Below are 21,696 nucleotides of genomic sequence, written 5' to 3'. Positions count from 1 at the left end.
TTCCTCCGAGAGAACTCTGTGCCTACTATCGGTGTCAAAACCGGCGGATCTTGGGTAGGGGTCCCGATCTGTGCGTCTTAGGCTGATGGTAATAGGAAGCAAGGGACACAATGTTTACCCAGGTTCGGGCCCTCTCGATGGAGGTAAAACCCTACTTCCTGCTTGATTAATATTGAAGATATGAGTAGTACAAGAGTAGATCTACCACGAGATCGTAGAGGCTAAACCCTAAGAGCTAGCCTATGATGGTATGATTGTAATTGTGATCGGCCTTCTAAGGACCATCCTCTACGGTTTATATAGACATCGGAGAGGGCTAGGGTTTACATGGAGTCTGTTACAAGGAAGGAAATACAATATCTGGATCACCAAGCTTTTCTTCCACGCAAAGGAGAGTCCCATACACGGGCCGAAGTCTTGAGTCTTGTATCTTCACGCTTTGATAGTCCGGACGATGTATATAGTCTGGCTTTCCGGATACCCCCTAATCTAGGACTCCCTCAGTAGCCCCTGAACCAGGCTTCAATGACAATGAGTCCGGCACGCAGTCTTGTCTTAGGCATTGTAAAGCGGGTTCCTCCATCTGAATACTCCAAGGTTATTGTCGAACACGTAGACCGTGTCCGGATTTGCAAGATGTTCTCACACACCATAGTAGGGAACATAGCATAAATCCATTCTGCTAGCAATTTTTATACGGCGTGCCCTTGCATCGTGGCCTGGTCCAACATGGACCGGCGTCTCCTGCTCCACCTCGACTCGCGTTGCGAGGCGGTTTTATTGGCACGTCCTGCCAAAGCAGAGATCGTGTTCCTCTTAATACGGGATCTTCATTAATGTGGGCATATGTGACCCCACGGCGACCGTTGGTATGATTCCATGTATTTTAGATAAGTCTCAAGTGGTCACGCTGAGGACTCTTGGTATTCATCCCTTTTATAAAGGGGTCAAGGCCTACACCTCTTCTCCACTTCTCCTACCCCTTCTCGCACCTCGAGCTCCAGCACTCAAAACCTAAGCTCCAACACCACAGATCCCCCAGTATGTCCGGATCCGACGCAACAGGCCGGTGGGTGGCCTCCTCAATTCAAGAGGAGGACATTGCGAAGCTTAGGGAGGTCGGGTACCTGACCGCCGATATCCAGCATAGGCTTCCTGCTCCGGGGCAAGTTATCCCCACGCCGGAGCCCAACGAGAGCGTCGTGTTTGTCCCTCACTTCCTCCGAGGCCTAGGCCTCACCCTCGACCCCTTTGTGAGGGGGCTGATGTTCTACTACGGCTTGGATTTCCGTGATCTGGCTCCAGACACCGTCCTCCATATCTCGTCGTTCATTATTGTATGCGAGGCTTTTCTCCACGTCAACCCACACTTCAGCTTATGGCTCAAAACCTTCAATATAAAGCCGAAGATGACCGAGGGGCGACATGCGGAGTGCGGAGGTGCCATAATAAGCAAGAACGCTGATGCCCCATGGCCAGAGGGTTCTTTTCCAGAAGTATCCGATGTATGGCAACGGAGGTGGTTTTATGTCACAGCTCCCAGAGGCACAAAGTGGGTAGCTGCCCCCAAGTTCCACTCAGGCCGTCCGTCACAGTTTGCGTCTTGGACCGACGTAGGACGGAATTATGGGCCCACTGGCGATGTACCAGAACTGCAGAATCGTATCCGGGAGCTTGTTGAGAGGGACATAAATCTTGTCAGCATAATGCAAGTGATGCTAATCCGGCGGACATTGCCGTACAAACATCGGCCTCACCGAATGTGGGAGTTTAATCCGGAGGGTACTATTAAGCACTTCTTCGGCCTGAAGCTCGAAGGAATGTGTAAATTATTCTTCCGACCTCAAGTAAAGCGTCCGAACACCACCGAGGATGTGGGCCTAAGCTGCAATCGCCTAGATGCCCAAGTAAGTAACCCTAAAGCCGGACACTTCATTTATATTTATCATAACTATTATTCTGAAAATCCTTCCGTGGCCAGGAATGGCTCAACAAGGCGGAGAGAATCAGGTGTCCGACGCCACTTCCTGAAGGCTCTCCTGGTCCAACCATTGCAAAGATGCTGGGCCGGGCGCTCAGCAAAATCCCTTCATGGAAAGGCGAAGGAAAGGGCAATGAAGCCGAACTTCACGCACTACGCATCCAGACTGGGGAAATCGCTACCCATCCTATGGAGGATAGATGGGAAGGGGAGGTCAAAGCCTCCTCCCCACGTGGGAAGAAGAGGGCCACCTCCGAATATTTGGAGGCGAAGACACCCAAGCAAGGAAAGAAAACATCACCAGGGGGTTCTATCGCTACGGGCACCCTTACCGCGTCATGCCCACCAACGGGCTAGCCCTCCACCGAGCCGTAAGTTATTCATTCATTCGAAGGTGTGATGTTACTCCGAGATGCATAACCAGAACTTCGTCTTTTGTAGTCCGGCGAGCATCTCTTCTCAACAGAGTACGTCTTCGGGGGATCTTCATTCGGAGATGATAGAGAGTGAGACTCCACCCACCTCTCCGGCTCATGAAGCGGGCGACATGGAGGAGTCCGGATCTGCCGAAGCCGGCAGTGAACATGTCAGTCACCCTGAGCCCGGAGCGTTTGGCTCCCACGGGGGGCGATGAGAAGGGTCCGGCACAGTTCAATGTCCGGTCGGACGTACTGACGGGCCTTCTGGAGCGAGCCGCGCTCTCGGAGGAGCACCGCTCTTTAATGAGCACGGTGCTCACAAAGATTTCATCCGCCACAAGCGGTTTGAATGAGGCATTTACAAGCCTGCTCAAAGGCTTTGAGGTATGTAGTGAAAAATGCACAATCTTTTGGTTATGAAGCGCGCGCTAGGTGTGCTCCCTATAGATAGTAGCCCCTAAGACTCTGGTTTGCCACCATAGGCGGCAAATGGGGGATCATATACTAATGGCTACGCCGTACATGTGTGCAGGTATACAAGGATCCGGCAGCTAACTAGTCTGCTAAAGTTGCCGAACTAAGGAGGCAGATCGGATCCATTGATGCCGATATCATGCTGGTGAATAAACGGCTGGAGGAGTCACAGGGTATGTGCTCGGATTCCCTTATTATGATGTATAGGAAAATGCAAGAGGGGCATAATATTAATGCAATGTGCTTGCACTCTAGATGGTGCTGCTCCCGTGGAGGCCCTGAGGGCGGAACTTGCTCAAGCCAAGGAACAAGCTCGGGCTAGCAATGCGGCAGCCATAAAGGCGGCCGAAGAATTGAGAGCCGAACAGGCTGCTCATCGCCGAAGCGAGGAAAAGATTGCCGAAATGGCTGGGGAGTTAAAAAATTGCCGCCGACCGGTACACACTCCTCAAAAAGGAGAACAAGGCTAGTTCGGCCGAGCTGGACAAGGCACTTAATGCCGCCAAGGAGATGCGGACCGAGATCCGCAGTATGCGGGAGGAGCTCCAACAGGCCGACAAAATCGTGGCTGGGGGCTCATACTTACCGCGGACGAAGTTCTTGGATCCAAAGTATGATCCCCTAGCTGGGCGCTTGAGTCCTGCAGACGCATATGCGGACTTGGTGAATAGTAGAGCTGACGCTGTTAAGTTCTTCGAGGGTCAAGGCGATGAAGAAGTGGAGAAGCTTTTCTGGTCGCAGTTCAATGATCCCACTCGCCCGCTGCTGCTGAATGAGAAGGTGGCTGCTATGGCGGAGCTCCACAGGCTGTTTGGGCTTGCAATGCGGTCTGTAATAGGCCATCTTTGGCCGAAGGGGCCTCAGTCGGATAGCTATTTTGGTTTGGTGCAACAATTCCTTGGAGCCGTGTCTCGGATTGACGCCATGAGGAGGTCGGCGTGCATAGAGGGTGCGCGGATGGCTCTAGCCCACGTTAAAGCCTATTGGACGGATATGGAGGCCACTGTAATAGCGACCCAGGATCCGGTGGGAGGCCAATATCCGGCAGAGCACTACTTGGCGCAAGTCACAAAAGGTGCCCGCCTAATAAAGGCGCATTGCTCGAAGAATGTCTTGTTTGAGTGATAAGTCGAATCATTGTAAAAAACAATGTTTATTTTTAATACAAAGCTATATTTATACTTTTTGCCTGAAAAATATAATTGCGTCCCCTGTATGGCCATTCTTATATGTATAAGAAGTCCGAAAGATAGCAATCGTTGGCTTCATCCCCCACACATACAATGCAGGGGTGTTCGCGAAGAATATTCTTAATCACATGTGATCCAACGTCTTGGTCCATTAAGGAGGTGATCGCACGTCGAACAAGGCAACCGGACTATATAGCTGTAACACTTTCGCTTAGCCAAGGAAATATAATGGTGGGGCTACTATGTAGCCCCTGGTACCTTCGCGTGCAACCAAATATGGGCGCGTGTGTACATGGCTAGAAAACAGCCCTTCGTTAATGCGGAGGAATCCTAGAGATTCCGGCGAGTTTTCGAGTGGTTGAACAGTCTCTCGCTGTATCATGACAGTCAATTTTTGGCTTTCTCTATTGAGGTGCTCATCCGGAATAACCAAGGCACAATTACAGTAGTTCTCCTTTGGCCTGCCTTAGCAGATAATACGGAACGTAAGGCGGCAAACCCAGGAGCCGGGCAAACCCAACATTTGACCCAAGACATGATTCGGAGCTGATGCATATAAGGCCAAACTCGTGACGCCGAACACTCCCAAAGGTGTTCGGACTTTATAACAATAGATGGGCTCAAGAATGCCAATTCAATATGAACCCTGTGTTTCTAGGTACGTGCGGTAATCTGTCGTGGAAAAATGCCAATAACGACAGTATCCTCTATGGGTATAGAACCCATGGGATGGTTTGAGCAACAAGAGGCAATAGAAAAGGTTTACACAAGGGCTTAATCTAAAAAGAAACCTGTTGAACAGGGCCGTGCTGCATGTCTGTGCCTTTGTCTCCGTTATGTCGTATCCTGGAAGGGTATCACGCAAGCGTTGCGTGTGGAAAAAAAGGAAAACTCCTAGGAGAGTACAACGTAAGTATGCGATTGATAGTAAAAGTGTAAGATGATGGCCTGCCAATAAGGTTGAGCCAAGTGTGGGGCTGTATTAAATATTTATAGCCCCTGGTTTCCGCTATGGGATTACATATATGGTGCCCGGTTGAAGTTTATCCGGGCTACCGGACTCGTCTAACCGTGTCTATGGTCTTAATGACCAGTCATGTTTTCTGGTTTTAGAGGCCGCTTATAGTCCGGCCACCAGGGCCGTCGCGTGTTCCTATGCGCGTGAAGGGCGCTCTGTGATTCCGCTAACGCTGATGACGCCATGTGGACCGGGCATCTTGAGTGTAAGGTGGCCATAATGCGGCAATGCATTGAAGCGGGCGAAGGCCGTTCTTCCAAGCAAGGCGTGACAGCCGCTTTGGAAGGGGGCGATGGTGAAGAGTAGTTCTTCGCTTCTGGAGTTGCCTGGGGAGCCGAATGTTTCTTCCAGCATGACGGAGCCCCTGCCGTGGGCTTCAATGCCTGGTATCACCCCTTCAAAGGTGGTGTTGCTTTGGATAATTCTGGATGGGTGTATCCCCATTCTGCGGGTAGTGTCCTCGTATATTAAATTGAGACTACTGTCGCCGTCCATGAGGACACGGGTGAGACGTTATCCGTCTATTATTGGGTCAAGCACCAAGGCCTGTGATCCTCCACGCCGAATACTAGTTCAGCCGTCCTTGTGATCAAAAGTGATCGGACGAGACATCTAGTAGTTAGATGTGGGTACGATGGGCTCTACATCGTGCGCGTCTCTAAGCGCGCGTTCATGCCTTCTCGTGGATGTGTAAGTCGCGTGGATCATGTTTACTGTTTTAACTTCTGGCGGGTATTTTTTCTGTCCCCCAGTGTTCGGCTGGCGAGGCTCGTCCTCGTCTTTACTTGGTGTTTCCCTCCCTTTTAATTTGCCGGCCTGCTTGAAGACCCAGCACTCCCTATGGGTGTGTTTTGCAGGTTTCTGCGAGGTACCGTGAATTTGGCATAGTCTGTCCAGAACTCCATTCAGACCGGACGGTCCCTCTTTACTGCCTTTAAATGGCTTCTTTTGATGATCAGGTCTAGAGCCCCTGAATTCGGTGTTGACCGTCGTGTTATCCGGACTCTCTTCCTTGTTTTGGCATTTGATTTTATTACACTGTGGCTTCCCATTGCCATCACTTACTTCGGATGTGTTGGGGTCGCTGGTGCCTTTACGGGCTAGCCAGCTATCTTCAACCGCGCAAAAGCGGGTCATAAGGCTTGTCAAGGCTGCCATTGTCCTTGGCTTTTCTTGGCCGAGGTGTCTGGCGAGCCATTCGTCACGGATGTTGTGTTTGAATGCTGCTAAGGCTTCGGCGTCCGGACAATCGACAATTTGATTCTTCTTAGTGAGGAATCTGTTCCAAAGCTTGCGGGAGGACTCTCCGGGCTGTTGGGTTATGTGACTTAGATCGTCTGCATCCGGAGACCGGACATAAGTCCCTTGAAAATTGGTCCTAAAAGCGTCTTCTAGTTCCTCCCAACTCCCAATTAAGTTTTCGGGGAGGCTTTTCAACCAGTGTCGAGCTGGTCCCTTCAGCTTGAGGGGAAGGTATTTGATGGCGTGGAGGTCATCCCCACGAGCCATGTGAATATGCAGGATAAAATCCTCGATCCAGACCCCTGGGTCTGTCGTTCCGTCATATGCCTCAATGTTCACAGGTTTGAAACCTTGTGGGAATTCATGGTCCAGTACTTCTTCGGTGAAGCACAGGGGGGGAGTAGCCCCTCTATATCTGGACGCGCCGTGGCATGTAATCGGCTGTTGTTGTGTCCGGAGTTTATTCTGAACTGGTATTTGGCTTGTATTAGCGTTTGGGTGACCATAGTCCCTCGCCGGGGTGTGTCCTTTAGATCCATAGATGGACCTGGCTGCACCGGCCTTCTTATCCAGCTTCTCACGTAGATCGTGAGCGGCGTCAGTAGCCGTTCTGTTGCGGTTGTGGAGCGGTACGTCTAGTCTCCTAGTTGTATTATTCTTTGGTGGAACGGCCTCATCGTCCAATTCTGGCAGTACCATGCGCTTTGGATAGCTTTTGGTATGGTGATCGTCGCCATATCTTTCTTCAGTGTCTAGCACTTTATTCCATCTACGGCTAAGCTTTTCCTGTGCGGCTTTGAGCTGTTGCTTCTCCTTCTTTAGACTTCTTGCTGTGGCATAAGCTTTCGGTGGAGGTTGTCTCATTCCACTTGTTCATCCGGAATGATGAATGTGTCGTCATCCGGCTTGTGTTCTTGTTATGGGGCGGTATCATGAGCTCGCCCCTCCTGATCATTTTGATCGGGTGTTTGCTCCGAACTCAGTTTGGCGTGACCTAGATCGTCCCGCTCCATCGCTGGGTCCATGTGGTTGTTACTGCCTTCGGGACTTACTGGTATGACAATCCTTTTTGCGCTCTTATTGCTATTTTTACTGTTGCTAGACTTTGAGCGGCATTTGCGCTGCCGTTTTGGCTTTTGTCCGGGTGTTTTATCTTCCGGATTATCGCTATCGTCCTTCTTGGGTGTATCCATCATGTATATATCGTGTGACAAGGTAGTAGTCTTGCGCCCTAGAGGTTCTGGAGCTTCTCTGGCATCGTCGTCCATACCGGCGATGTTCTCGGAGTCGAAGTCAAGCACGTCGGTTAAATCATCGATCGTAGCAACAAAGTGGGTGGTGGGTGGGCAGCGAATTTCTTCGTCGCCTGCTTCCCACTCAAGCCGAACATAGTTCGGCCCAGAGCCTCCTGACAAAGAGTGTGACTTCAATGAGTGCAGCATGTCGCCAAATGGCGAGTGCTGAAAGATGTCCGCAGCGGTAAATTCCGTTACCGGAGCCAAACCTAGATCCGCTGGCTCGAGGGTATGCGGACCGGATCCAACAGCCGGATACGAGTCCGGGGGTCCGGGGTTACAGGCCTCCACAGAGATGAGATCCGTGTTCAGCTCCACCGCCGATGTGGGTGCGGCCTGCGGGGCAAGGTCCAACCCTCCGTCCTTGGGCAACGCAATCTGCTCCGGATTTAGATCCAGGGCTGCTGTAGGGATGATGTCCTGAGCATTGTGCGACAGCAGGTCTAGGCCGTGCTCGCCGTGACTGTCCGACGCTCCCGGCGCAGGGCCGAATTCGTCGAAGATCAAATCTCCGCGAACAGCCGCCGTGTAGTTCAAGTTTCTGAACCTGATCTGGTGACCAGGGGCGTAGCTATCGATCTACTCCAGATGGCCAAGCGAATTGGCCCGCAGTGCGAAGCCGCCGAACACAAAGATCTGTCCGGGGAGAAAAGTCTCACCCTGGACCATGTCGTTGACGATTGAAGATGCCATCAAGCCTTGAAGCGACGTCACAGAGGAACTCTCAATGAAAGCACTAATGTCAGTGTGAAAACCGGCGGATCTCGGGTAGGGGGTCCCGATCTGTGCGTCTTAGGCTGATGGTAACAGGAACCAAGGGACACAATGTTTACCCAGGTTCGGGCCCTCTCGATGGAGGTAAAACCCTACTTCCTACTTGATTAATATTGAAGATATGAGTAGTACAAGAGTAGATCTACCACGAGATCGTAGAGGCTAAACCCTAAGAGCTAGCCTATGATGGTATGATTGTAACTGTGATCAGCCTTCTAAGGACCATCCTCTCCGGTTTATATAGACACCGGAGAGGGCTAGGGTTTACATGGAGTCAGTTACAAGGAAGGAAATACAATATCCGGATCGCCAAGCTTGTCTTCCACGCAAACAAGAGTCCCATCTGGACAAGGGCCGAAGTCTTGAGTCTTGTATCTTCACGCTTTGATAGTCCGGACGATGTATATAGTCCGGCTGTCCGGATACCCCCTAATCCAGGACTCCCTCACCTACTGCCTTGCAGTTCTAAGCCACCTGAATACCCCTACGGATAAATTCTTGCACCTATCGAGTATCCGCTCACCCCCAGTTGATTAAGGTATTTCACCAAAGTTTTCAAAATACCATTCATTCTTTTGAAAATCCTCAACATCCTAATGCTCTTGAAATTCTTGCTTGCTATTATTATGATTAATCCCATAAGTCTGGTATTCTTATTGGCATCCTCTGCCATCATCGTTTTGAGTCCGCTGATTCTATATATTGTGAATGCTCGCAATCCTCAATCGGGTCCTAGAATTCATCCTTCCGGCTCAGACGTCATTTTAAAGATGAGCTGTATCTCGACCAATCAAATTGCCATCAATTGTACCCCTAAGCCTACTAAACTTATACACCCTTAATTAGAGCGTTTGCTTCTAATCCATGGATTGCAAATCCTAGCCCCTTTGCATTTGAGCTTTGAATTAGTTAGTTGTTTCTATGATCCAATGCCTTTGCATTGTTTCTTCCTCTGGTTGTGTGCCGATGCTCACATCAGCTCCATTATGGACCGTTTGATCCTTTGTTGAATTATCATCCGACAATGTCCTTTATATACGAAAACCTCGAGAAGTTCTTTCCCTGATACATAATGCCTTTGGTAAAATGTATCCTCTACTTTGACAACCATGCTCTACTTTCGAGCTTGGGTTAATTACTCCTAAAAAGTGTGTGGTATATGTACCTAAGATGCCCTGATGGGTTGAACCTATGCCTTCCCAAATATGAGTAAGCTCGTAAGTTATGCGAGTTATACTCTACTGGCTTTTCGTCAGGTAAAATTTCAACACTACAACTTCTTCGAAAGCGAGAGGTGAATGGAAGGTTATACATCGAAGAAGTGGGAGTCGACCTTGAACTTTGTGTTCATGCCCATGGACACGATGTAGATATTGACATGTAAGATTCTCGTAACAATAATTATCCCCTTGATATAATTTCATCTTATATCTAGGATATGGTCATTTGCAATGGTGGTTCCGACCAAATTCTACTTTAAATACAATTTCTCGTGCAAGTTTAAGCACTTATCTTCTGCAAAGAAATACCCTAGTCCAACCTCTACTTTGTTCTGTCGTCGAGTATTACATCTGGTATCCCGAGGATATCATGCCATTGAACTACATCTTATAAACTTCTGATGAAGTACTACCTTTCCCTATCATTGTCACTTCATGGGTTCTGGGTTGTTTGTCAATCGAGAAAACCAATATGTTAATCGATTTCACACTCTGATTCAATAACTCTAAGTAATTTTTTGTTGCTTATGAGTTAAAAATCCTTCAAGTCATTCCTAGCCTAATCGGCTATATCATTATCGTGCTAAATTTTAATTGTGCTATCTGGTCCTTCTTCCCGGAGTACAATCTTCGATGATGAGATAAGCCTACGCTGATCTTTGTCACCATATCATTATGCCTCGAACAACAAGCTTGATTCCAATCTTTCGCTTCATCAGTCCTATTGTTTGATGCAGTCATTGTTTGATTTCTTCTTCGTGGATCCTCTCGACAAAATTTGTCGTGATCATCATCAACATTTTGACTCCTTCCAGGATATCAAACTAACTCATGATGATAAGTGCCATCCTCATCCCTTGGTAATTTTAGTTACCATCGGCAACATCCTTACCTTCCTTTCATCACAAACCTGCCCATGTTATGGATGCAACTTGCTATCTAGTTTTTATTATGTTCTACCTTTGGTTGTCACCGTCTTTTATGTCAAGAATGTCGCGAGAATTTTCAGCACCCCTTAAGAATTCTTGATATAGGTGATACCTGTTACCATCACCATTCTTTTCTTGGTCGCCGTGTTGCTTCTAACCGGAATACAGACAAATGGTCTGTGATGCGTAAATTCAAAACTTCTAGCAACCCTATTGCTTTGATGATAATGGTCGATAGCTTCATTCTAAGTATATTGCTTATTCGATCATCATTTGAACAATGAACGTGCTACCTAGTCCAGATTTCTGGGTGCACCTTTCAACCAATGTTTACTTGTGGATGTTCTCCTTGAGCATACATCATTATATCATTTGATCTGACAAATGTTATCTCCTTGTTCACATAATTGTGGAAATCCATCTCTTTGGAAATCTTGAGGAATTGTTGTTGAGTCCATCAACCACCCCCTTCATCCTATCCTTGGTTTAATGATGAACTCTTGTTTCAGAACTCGCTTCCATAGGTCATTTTCGAGAATCTCACAATGTCATATGGTTGCACCTTTTCTTCTCAGGCATACCGAGTCTGAGGTATCTTGACCCTAGTCAGATCTGAATCTCGGCCGGATATGATGGTTATGACATATTTCCAAGAGTAATAACATTGGTCTCTACATAACCCGGTAAGGTGGTTGTATTTGCTTAGCACCCCTGGGAAGAGGACCTATTGTTATAGTATATGTATCCTATTATCAAGGTTAGCCATTCTTCCGTGAGGAAATTGTAAGACTTACTCTATAAGTTGTTCCTGATGGATCCTTTGTGTATCCAAAGTCTGACATTTGCTTGAAGACCATGTCAATGCTATCTCGAAGCATGTCTATGGTACTCCTATTTTCAACAAGAACATTTGAAGCACAATGCTAATTTTTCTTTATCAATTATTCAAACCCTGTTGTTTGGGTAATGTCATGAAATTTCTCTCCCCTTACCTAAATGATTTTCTACCTTATCATGTCATGAATATCATGCTCTACTTGTCCTTGGGAAGGATATACCCCTGAAATATGTGTTTAAACACATTTTCCTTTCCTTTGTCTTGTTTAACCTTTCTTGTGGGTTATATGATCTAAGTAGTAATGATTCGCTGCTTTTGTAAACACCCTGGTGTACAACCTTGTCAGTAAGACCGTGTTACTATTCGTTGATGACATTTCGGTAACCACCGATGGACAAGAACTTTGCCTATTGGTCCGCCTCGTTTCAAAGAGCAGGAAAATGGTTCTCTTCGTCCCTCACCCTAGGTACCAACGTTGTTGCCAACAGAACTAACAGGCTATCCTCTGACATACCTTGCTATCTTGATCGTGCAAATGTTAGCGCCTTCCTGCTTTTAACCCACATGGTGTGCCCATAACCCACAGTTCCACAGGATCGAAACCTGACTCTCCTATACACCCTCATGTTTCCATAGTTATTCCTCGTGTGTGGCCTCATATGTAATTCATGAGCCACCTTCCGAGATATCATCAATTATGGTATCAGACAAAATACTTATTCATGTTGCTTTGAACTCGTTTCACGCCCTGTTTCAGGCATCAAATGATTGCATGCCCCCTCGAAACTTCTCATTGTACCTTCTTACTTTGCTCTTGATATCTTCTTAAGTTTCAATTCGAGAGTTACCTTCTGCCACCTTCCCCAATGTTATTTACCAGATAGTCAACCTTACAGAGGTCCATTCTTCCGGAATACCCCCTTATTCTTTCGTAAGTACGATGGAGTCCCCCCTCCCAAAAAAGGATGTCGGCTTCATCATGATGACCTGAAATAGAGAATTGAAGACACCGATGAAAGGGATTAACCTCTTCAAGAAGAGTAACCAAGACCGAGAAGACACGTTAGAATTTCGTAACCAAATCATTCCCCCTTGCTCCACCTCTTAAATCTCGGGACGAGATTTCTTGTAGTGGAGGAGAATTGTGACGGCCGGATAATTAAGCTATAGTAATCCCACATTAATGATAACACGCCACCTCGGTTATTGTTGCGAATCTCTCATTAGTTCGAAACCGATTATAATTCCAAATTCAAAATCAAGCAAACAATAAAAGTTTTCAAATATTAAAACAAAAATGTTCAATAAATAGTAAATATTTCAGAGGTTATGATAAAAATTGTAAACAACATTATTGAAATTTGATAAGTGACTTAAACAACCTCAAAATGTGGCTGAAAACATTATTTAATAGCCTTTTTATTAATATAAAAGAAATATGAAATGATATTTACCCCAGACTAGTTTTTGGTGGTAGGATATATTGTGCTTTGATTTGTGGGCCAGCTCTCATATTTTACAAAACTCATTTGGTGCCCAAACAATTAGCCAAAATAGAAAAAATAAGAAAACGTAAGACCAAACAAAACCAACAAAAAAAGGAAAAGAGAACCCCCCCCCCTCCTACTGGGCTTCGGCCCAGCTGGCCTGCCCAACTAGGCCAAGGCCCACCCCACTCCCCATATTCCGCCTCCCCCGGACCCAAACCCTAATGTCCCCGACCACCACTTCCCCCTCGCTCTGGATCAGGAGGAGCCCGATCCCTTTGCCCTCGCTCGATGCCCAACGCCGCCCCACCGTCGGACCTCGCCGGACGCCATCACTGGACTGTCTCCCCGTCGCGTGGTCATCACCGACCTCCTCCCCGCGCCCCGTTGCCCCATACCCTGTGACCCGCCGTGAGCCTCGCTCCCTTCCCATACCCTGTTGCCCCATACCCTGTGACCCGCCGTGATCCACCCCTGGCCTCGCTGAGGGAGTCCTGGATTAGGGGGTACTCAGACAGCCAGACTATATACTTTGGCCGGACTGTTGGACTATGAAGATACAAGATTGAAGACTTCGTCCCGTGTCCGGGTGGGACTCTCCTTTGCATGGAAGGCAAGCATGGCAATCTGGATATGTAGATCTCCTTCTCTATAACCGACTCTGTGTAACCCTAGCCCCCTCCGGTGTCTACATAAACCGGAGGGTTTAGTCCGTAGGACAACAACAATCATACCATAGGCTAGATTCTAGGGGTTAGCCTCTTTGATCTCGTGGTAGATCAACTCTTGTAATACTCATATCATCAAGATCAATCAAGTAGGAAGTAGGGTATTACCTCCATCGAGAGGGCCCGAACCGGGGTAAACATTGTGTCCCGAGCCTCCTGTTACCATTAGCCTTAGACGCACAGTTCGGGACCCCCTACCCGAGATCCGCCGGTTTTGACACTGACATTGGTGCTTTCATTGAGAGTTCCACTATGTCATCGTGATAAGGCTTGATGGCTCCTTCAATCATCAACAACAATGCGGTCCAGAGTGAGGTTTTCCTCCCCGGATAGATCTTCGTATTCGGCAGCTTCGTACTACGGGCCAACTCCCTTGGCCATCTGGAGCAGATCGACAGCTATGCCTGTGGCCGTCAGGTCAGGTTTGGAAACTTGAACTACACTACCGACATCCGTGGAGACTTGATCTTTGACGGATTAGAGCCCATGTCAGGTGTGCCGAACAGTCACGACGAGCATGTCTTAGGTCTGCCATCGGACGGGGTTCGGGAGATCACGCCTGCAGCCGCACCGGCCATTAACCCAGAGTAGATCGTGCCATCCAAGGACGGGTGGATGGACCCCACAACGGAAGCCGCACACTCATCGGCATTAGAGCCAAACACTGACTTCACCTCCAAAGACATCTGTGTCATCGGACCCTTGAACTCGTCTCCGGCCATAGGTTTCGAACCACGTGCGCCCTGCCTATCAATTCTGATGGGGCACCGATCATGGAGTTCACCTCCGCGGATATCCTTCGGCACTCACCCTTGGGCGACGTGCTCAATTCCTTGAGGTCTCTCTCTATCAGGAGACTCTTGGCCGAACTATGTCCGACTAGAGTAGGAATCGGACAACGAAGAAATTCGTTCCCCACCCACCACCCACTTAATAGCCACTGTTGATGACTTAACCGATGTGCTTGACTTCGACTCCGAAGACATCAACGGTATGGACGGCGATGCAGAAAAAGAACAGGAACCACCGCCCACAGGGCGCCAGATAGCCACCTCATCATATGATATATACATGGTGGACACCCCCAAAGAAAGCGATGGCGATGAGGCAACGGAGGATAATCCCCTTGAGAAGCAATCTAAGCACCGACGTCATCGACGCCGCTCTAAGCCCCGCCATAGAAAAAATAGTGATACCGGCACAAGAGACAATAGCACTCCAGATGATGCCGAAGACGAAAGCAATCCCGCCCAGCCAAACTTCGAGCAGGCCGAATGGGAGTATGGGCAAGTTAGCCCTCATGAACAGGCAACAGATGGAGACTCGGAGGACGACAATTATATGCCTCTCTCCGAAGAAGAGGTGAGCCTCGGCGACGAAGAATTTATCATGCTTGAGGATCCCATCGAGCAGGAGCGCTTCAAGCACCGGCTTATAGCCACTGCAAAAAGCCTAAAGAAAAAACAACAGCAGCTTCAAGCTAATCAAGATCTCCTAACAGATAGATGGACTGAGGTCCTGGCAGCCGAGGAATATGCTCGAGCACCCAACTAAAACTTACCCAAAGCACAGGTTGCTACCTCAACTCGAGGAGAAGGCATCAAAGCCTAAAGTACCAGCGCATGATGCGGCTGACCGGCCACCTCGTGGCCGAGACAAAGCGGCGTATTAGCCCGAACACCAGCCCGCACCCCGCCGCCAATCAAACAAAAACACTAAGGCCCGGGGCTACACTCAGGACCTGCAAGACGTATTGGAAAACAAAGCAGGACAGTCAGGATCGATCTATGAATCACGGGGGCGTGAAACAACGCGTGATGATGACCGTCACGCCGGATACGATAAAAACAAGTTCGGTCGGGTTGAATACAACAGACCAGACTCATTTGAACTCCGTCGTGATGTAGCCCGGCATAGAGGCGCCGCACACCACCTATGCTTCACTGACGAAGTAATGGATCATGAATTCCTAGAAGAGTTTAAACCCGTGAATATTGAATCACACGATGGTACAACAGCCCCCGCGGTATGGATTGAAGATTTCCTTCTCCACATTCACATGGCCCGCGGCGATGATCTACACGCCATCAAGTACCTCCCACTAAAACTCAAGGGACCGGCTCGGCATTGGCTGAACAGCTTGCGGGCAAACTCCATTGGCAGTTGGGAGAACCTGGAAGACGCATTCCTTGACAACTTCCAAGGCACTTACGTGCGACCGCCGGATGCTGATGACTTCAGTCACGTAACCCAACAGGCCAGAGAGTCAGCCAGGAAATTCTGGACTCGGTTCCTAACCAAAAAGAACCAAATTATTGACTGTCCAGATGTCGAAGCCCTAGTGGCCTTTAAGCATAATATCCGTGACGAGTGGCTGGCCCGACATCCCGGTCAAGAAAAGCCGAAGTCCATGGCAGCCCTCACGACACTCTTGACCCGCTTTTGTGCGGGCGAACATAGCTGGTTGGCTCGTGGCAACAACACAGCAAGCAATCCTAGCACATCAGAGGCCGGAGATAGCAATGGCAAACCTCGACGCAACAAACACAAGCGTCGCAAAACTAGTGATAACACCGAAGACACGACAGTCAATGCCGGATTCCGTGGCTCTAAGTCCAGTCAGCAGAAAAAAGCCATTCCAAAAGAACAAGTCGGGCCCGTCCGGTCTGGACCGCATACTCGATCGTCCATGCCGAATTCACGGCACCCCAGGAACGACAGCTAATCATACCAACCGAGAATGTTGGGTCTTCAAACAAGCCGGCAGGCCAGGCGCCGAAAATAAAGAGAAAGGGTCTCAAAGCGATGACGACGACGAGGATCCCTGATCACCAAACAAAGGAGGGCAAAAGAAATTTCCCCCTCGAATCAAAATGGTGAACATGATAAATGCCATCCACATTCCCAAACTGGAATGGACGCGTAAGCTTAGGGATGTCGACTTAACGGAGCCAGTCGCCCGACAATATGTACTATTGTCGATCACTTTCAGTCATACGGATCATCCGGCCACGGCCAATCAGGGCAATTTAGTCGCGCTCGTCCTTGACCAAATAACTAACAGATTCCACCTCACATGAGTCCTTATGGACGGAGGCAGCAGTCTAAACCTGCTATATCAGGACACAGTGCGCAAGATGGGCATTGATCATTTGATGATCAAGCCCACTAAAACAACCTTTAAAGGAGTCATAGCAGGTGTGGAGGCCTGTTGTACAGGCTCCATCACTCTAGAGGTAGTCTTCAGATCACCAAACAACTACCGTACCGAAGAGTTAATCTTCGACATCGTCCCTTTTCGCAGTAATTATCATGCATTGCTCGGACGAACCGCATTTGCTTGATTCAACGCAATGCCGCATTATGCCTACCGAAAACTCAAGATGCCCGGTCCGCGTGGCGTCAGAACAGTTAATGGCATGGTCGAACCTTCCCTCTGTGCCAAAGAGTATACCACCACCTTTGCAGAAGAAGCAACTAGTGGAATCTTTCGATCGAACTTCAAAGTGACGGCCAAACTTCCGGACACCATGAAGGGAGTCCGAGCTACTTCGCAGCGGGATAGCCTGGCTTGTCCGGAGCCTAATTAAAACACTCTGGCAGTAAAATGAGGTAGAGCCAGGATAGGCCACACACTGCGGCCCAACCGCTACGAGAAACACAAACGTTTCTCTCTTTTCTTCGCAGGTTCACTTTTGCATAAGCCAGGACTGGCGACATGGAAACAGCTTGAACACACAAGGGAATCTTTAGATATTCACCTCGATGACCATCCGAACATACTCCGGATCCGTGCACAGCCTCCTCCCGCCTGGCCTCAGCTGGTTCTGAAATCATGTTTATTTTTCATTACATTACTTGTACTCATATGCATCGACATGTTATTCAATTACAACATATAGCTTTATATGACTCTCATCTACTATTCTTTCTTAATTGACACTCTTTGTCAAATGGCATCCGTACATCGCGATATGCCTTAATACGCCAGGGGCTTCATTGTACCCATAATACGACAATAAAGTCCGACAACCTTCACGGTTGTTCGGCTCCCCGAACTTATAGCATTATATGCATCAGCTCCGAATCATGTCTTGGGTCAATAGTTGGGTTTGCCTGGCTCCAATGTTTTGGTACCTTACGTTCCGCTATATCGGCTAAGGTAGCACTGGGAGAACTACTGCGATTGTGTCCCTGTTCTTCCGGACGAGCACCTTAGTACAGAAAGCTGAAAACCGACTGTCATGATACCGCGTGAGCTGGTCAGCTATTCGAGAGGTTGTAAAATCTTTAAGGATTTCTCCTGCATTATGCTATAACCAATGCAGCGTGCGATGGATTGGTTTCCTCCGATCAGGTGCTTCTAGAGCCCCTTGTGTGGTCTTCCGAACACCAGGGGCTGCGCCCACCTTCCTTTTGTCAAACTCCTATGGCTAAGTGAGAGTGATAAAGCCATATAGTCCGATTGCCTGGTTCGTTGTGCTGAACACCTCCTTCAAGGACCCAAAAATGGGATAAAGAGTGCTCAGGTTTATCCCGAACACCCCCGTACTTCCTACGTGGGGGCAGAAGCCGATGACTGGCCATCTCTCAGGATTAATATATATAAAACAGCCGCACAGGAGGAAAAACATTCACATAATAGGCAATAAATAATAGAAATGACCTTGTTCAACCTTACAAAGTACAACATGACCGTATTCATGGAAATAGAATTTCCTTGGTGCATTGCTCCGCCGCAAGGCGGGCTCCTTTCAGGACACTATCATAATATAATTCGGGCTTGTGGTGCTCCTTCCCCTCTGGCGGTCCCTCGGTCATCAGCTTTCCCGCATCCATCTTGCCCCAGTGCACTTTTGCGTGGGCGAAGGCCATTCGTGCACCCTCCATACAGACCGACTCCTTGATGACTTTGAGTTGAGGGCAGACACTCACAAGCCGCTTCACGAGCCCGAAGTAACTGCTAGGAATTGGCTCGGCGGGCCATAGCCGGACAATCAAATCTTTCATGGCTACTTCGGCCACCTTGTGTAGTTCGATCAGCTGCTTCAGCTGATCGGCAAATGGCACCAGATAATTCGGCGCCAAATACTGTGACCAGAAGAGTCTCTCCGCAGTCTTCTTTTCCTCGGCTCGGTAGAATTGTGCGGCATCAGATATGCTGCATGGCAGCTCCGCAAACACCACTGGAGAAATCAGAATTCAAATTATCAACTTGATTTTCTCCTTTTAAAAAAGACCAGCGTTGTGTATAAACAGCCTGAGCAATCGCAATCTTCCTTGCCTCCTGAATTTCCATCAGAGCACCTTGGGCCTCCTCCCGGGCATCATTTCTGGCTTGGCGAGCTTGGGCGAGTTCAGATTCTTTCCTTGATAAACTCTGCTCCAAAGTCTCACATTTCTTCACGGCCTCTTGAAGCTCTCGCTCAGCTTCAATAACCCTGGCCTCGTGCTTTTCATGAAGTGCCTGCTCTGCGGCTGCTTTCTTCTCGGCTTCAGCCACAGCCTTCTTAAGATTCTCAATTTTGGCCATCGCCCCTAGAGCACATCATAGAAATACTTTCATCACACTGACTAATTCATTTGTGCTGAATCCGAACAAGGTGTCTACATACCTTGGTTATCCTCCAACTACTTCTTTACTTGGCCGAGTTCTTCTTCGGCACGCTCCAGACTCTGCCTCAGTACGGAGACTTCCGCAGTTTGAGAGGCGGTAGTTGCTACAGACGCCTGCTTTTAAACAAAAGAAAGATGCCACAAAGTGAGTCTCCTGCGAACATTTATTTGATCCTCTGTTCGGTTCTTTCTTTCACCGAACAGTGTATCAGGGGCTACTAGCTACACTATGACACTCTTCGAAACCTCCCAAAACATACCTCAAGTCCTGTTATAAGGCTGATGTAGGCTTCATTCAGTCCACTCTCAGCGGACTGAATCTTCTCAATCACCGCACCCATAAGGGCATGGTGTTCATCGACAATGGAGGCGCTCTTCAGCACCGCCGATAAAGTATCCGACACCTCTGGTTGGACAGAGGTTGCCGGTGGAGCGGGCACACCCCCTCCAGTTGAGGGAGGTAGCCTGCTTGTTTCTGGAGCCATATTGGTCTCCAGAATTGCATCCGGCTGGGGGCCGAATTCAAGTTAGCCCCAGCCGTCAACGCCCGTGGGAGCCTTCACTCCCATGTGTCTGGCCCCTGAAGTTTCACCTCCTAGCGCCGCCTTTACGAGCTTCCCCCCCCCCTCCTTAGCCTGGGTCCTTCTGGGACGAAACCTTGGTGTCATTCACATGTTTGGGGGGAAGGAGCCTTCGGGGGCGTCCCGCTCTACATAGCATCCGAGCCCAGTAAATCCTCCGAGGATTGTTCGGTGCGGGACCTGGTCGGACTGCAAAGAAGTATGGCGCAGATTAAAATATTATGCCATGATGAGTCTGGATGCATAAACATATTTGGATTCTATATACTTACGACTTCACCAGGGGCTGGGCCCTGGGATCCCACTCTCGGCTGCTATCGGCGGCAGTGGTGGACTCCTCGAGAAGGGGAGTTTTTCCCTTCTTGGGCGACTCGGCCTCCAAAGATGTGGAGGCCGTCCTTTTCTTTCCCTCCCTCGCGGGGGATGGTTCTGCCTCCTCTTCCTCGTCCTCTCCGGAGGAGGATTGGGCATCGGAGTCTTTGGATATTGTGTCCGAAGTACCACGGCGACAAAGGCTGCCCCTTGTCTTCTTGGCCTCCTTCTCGGCCTTTTTCTTCGGCGCCTTGTAAGGCCCCGAGACCAGCATCTTCGTCAGAAGTGGGCCGACCGGTTCTTCTTGTAGAGGGGCCGGACAGTAGATCCACCCCGCCTTCCTCGTCCATCCCTAGGAGAATTGTGGAAAACACATCAAGCATTTTTCCTCAGGATATGCGAATGAAACATATGAATTGCCAACATACGATGACTTACTGAACTTGCAGGGAGGGACAATTGGTACCCGCGGTCCTCAGCAGAGTCTGGCCACGACTTGCTAGACTTAAAGAGCACCTTCCAAATATCCTTATGCGAGGAGCCGAAGAGCTCTCGCAGGGTCTGGTGCTCGGCCGGGTCGAATTCCCATAAATTGCAAGCCCTGTGTTGACAAGGAAGAATACGGCGAACTAACATCACCTGGACTACATTGACAAGTTTGATATTCTTGTCTTCCATACCCTTGACGCTCGTATGGAGCACCGACAACTCGTCGGGCGAAGACTAGTCTAGGCCCTTCTTGGGACAGGACGTAAGTCGGAGGGGGGCTCCGGATCGGAATTCGGGAGCAGCGGCCCATTCTGTGTCTCGTGGCTCGGTGATGTAAAACCACTGCTGCAGCCACTCTTTAACGGAATCATTGAAGGTACCTACCGGCCATGTGATGTTGAGCATCTTGCTCAGCATGGCGCCTCCGCACTCGGCATGCTCGCCGCTCACTACCTTGGGATTCACATTAAAGATCTTCAGCCATAAGCCGAAGTGTGGCGGGATGCGGAGAGAGGCCTCGCACACGATGATGAATGTGGAGACGTTGAGGAAGGAATTGGGGGATAGATCGTGAATATCAATCCCATAATAATACATGATGCTGCGAACAAATGGGTGGAGGGGAAACCCTAGCCCATGGACAAAATGAGGGAGGAATACGACCCTCTCCTGGGGTTCTGGAGTAGGGACGATCTGACCCGACGTGGGGAGACGGTGCCTGATTTTTTTGGCCAGATACCCGGCCTCCCGAAGCTTTTTCATATCATTCTCCCAGATGGTAGAGGCCATCCACTTGCCTCCAGCTCTGGATCCGGACATCCTCGGAAGACCTTTGTTGGGTGGAGAAGACGAATGCTTGGGCGCTGGAGCTCGAGCAGAGGGTAATGGATGAGCAGAGAAAGAAGAAGGCGTGTGAGAAGAAGGGGACTCTTCATCTCCTTATAAAGGTTGCAGGGGTCGTGCGCCTCCCCACTTGCCTGGTAAACTCGCTCATTCCCTCAAGCGCCATGATTGATGGCACGGTTGGGTTACCCATACCCGTATTGATGAGAATCCCGTGATAAAGGGACACGATCTCTGCTTCGACAAGATGTGCCAAGAAA

This window comes from Triticum aestivum, chromosome 4B, assembly GCF_018294505.1.
Source record: "Triticum aestivum cultivar Chinese Spring chromosome 4B, IWGSC CS RefSeq v2.1, whole genome shotgun sequence".
Taxonomy (NCBI): Eukaryota; Viridiplantae; Streptophyta; class Magnoliopsida; order Poales; family Poaceae; genus Triticum; species Triticum aestivum.
Note: the sequence above shows the minus strand (reverse complement) of the source record.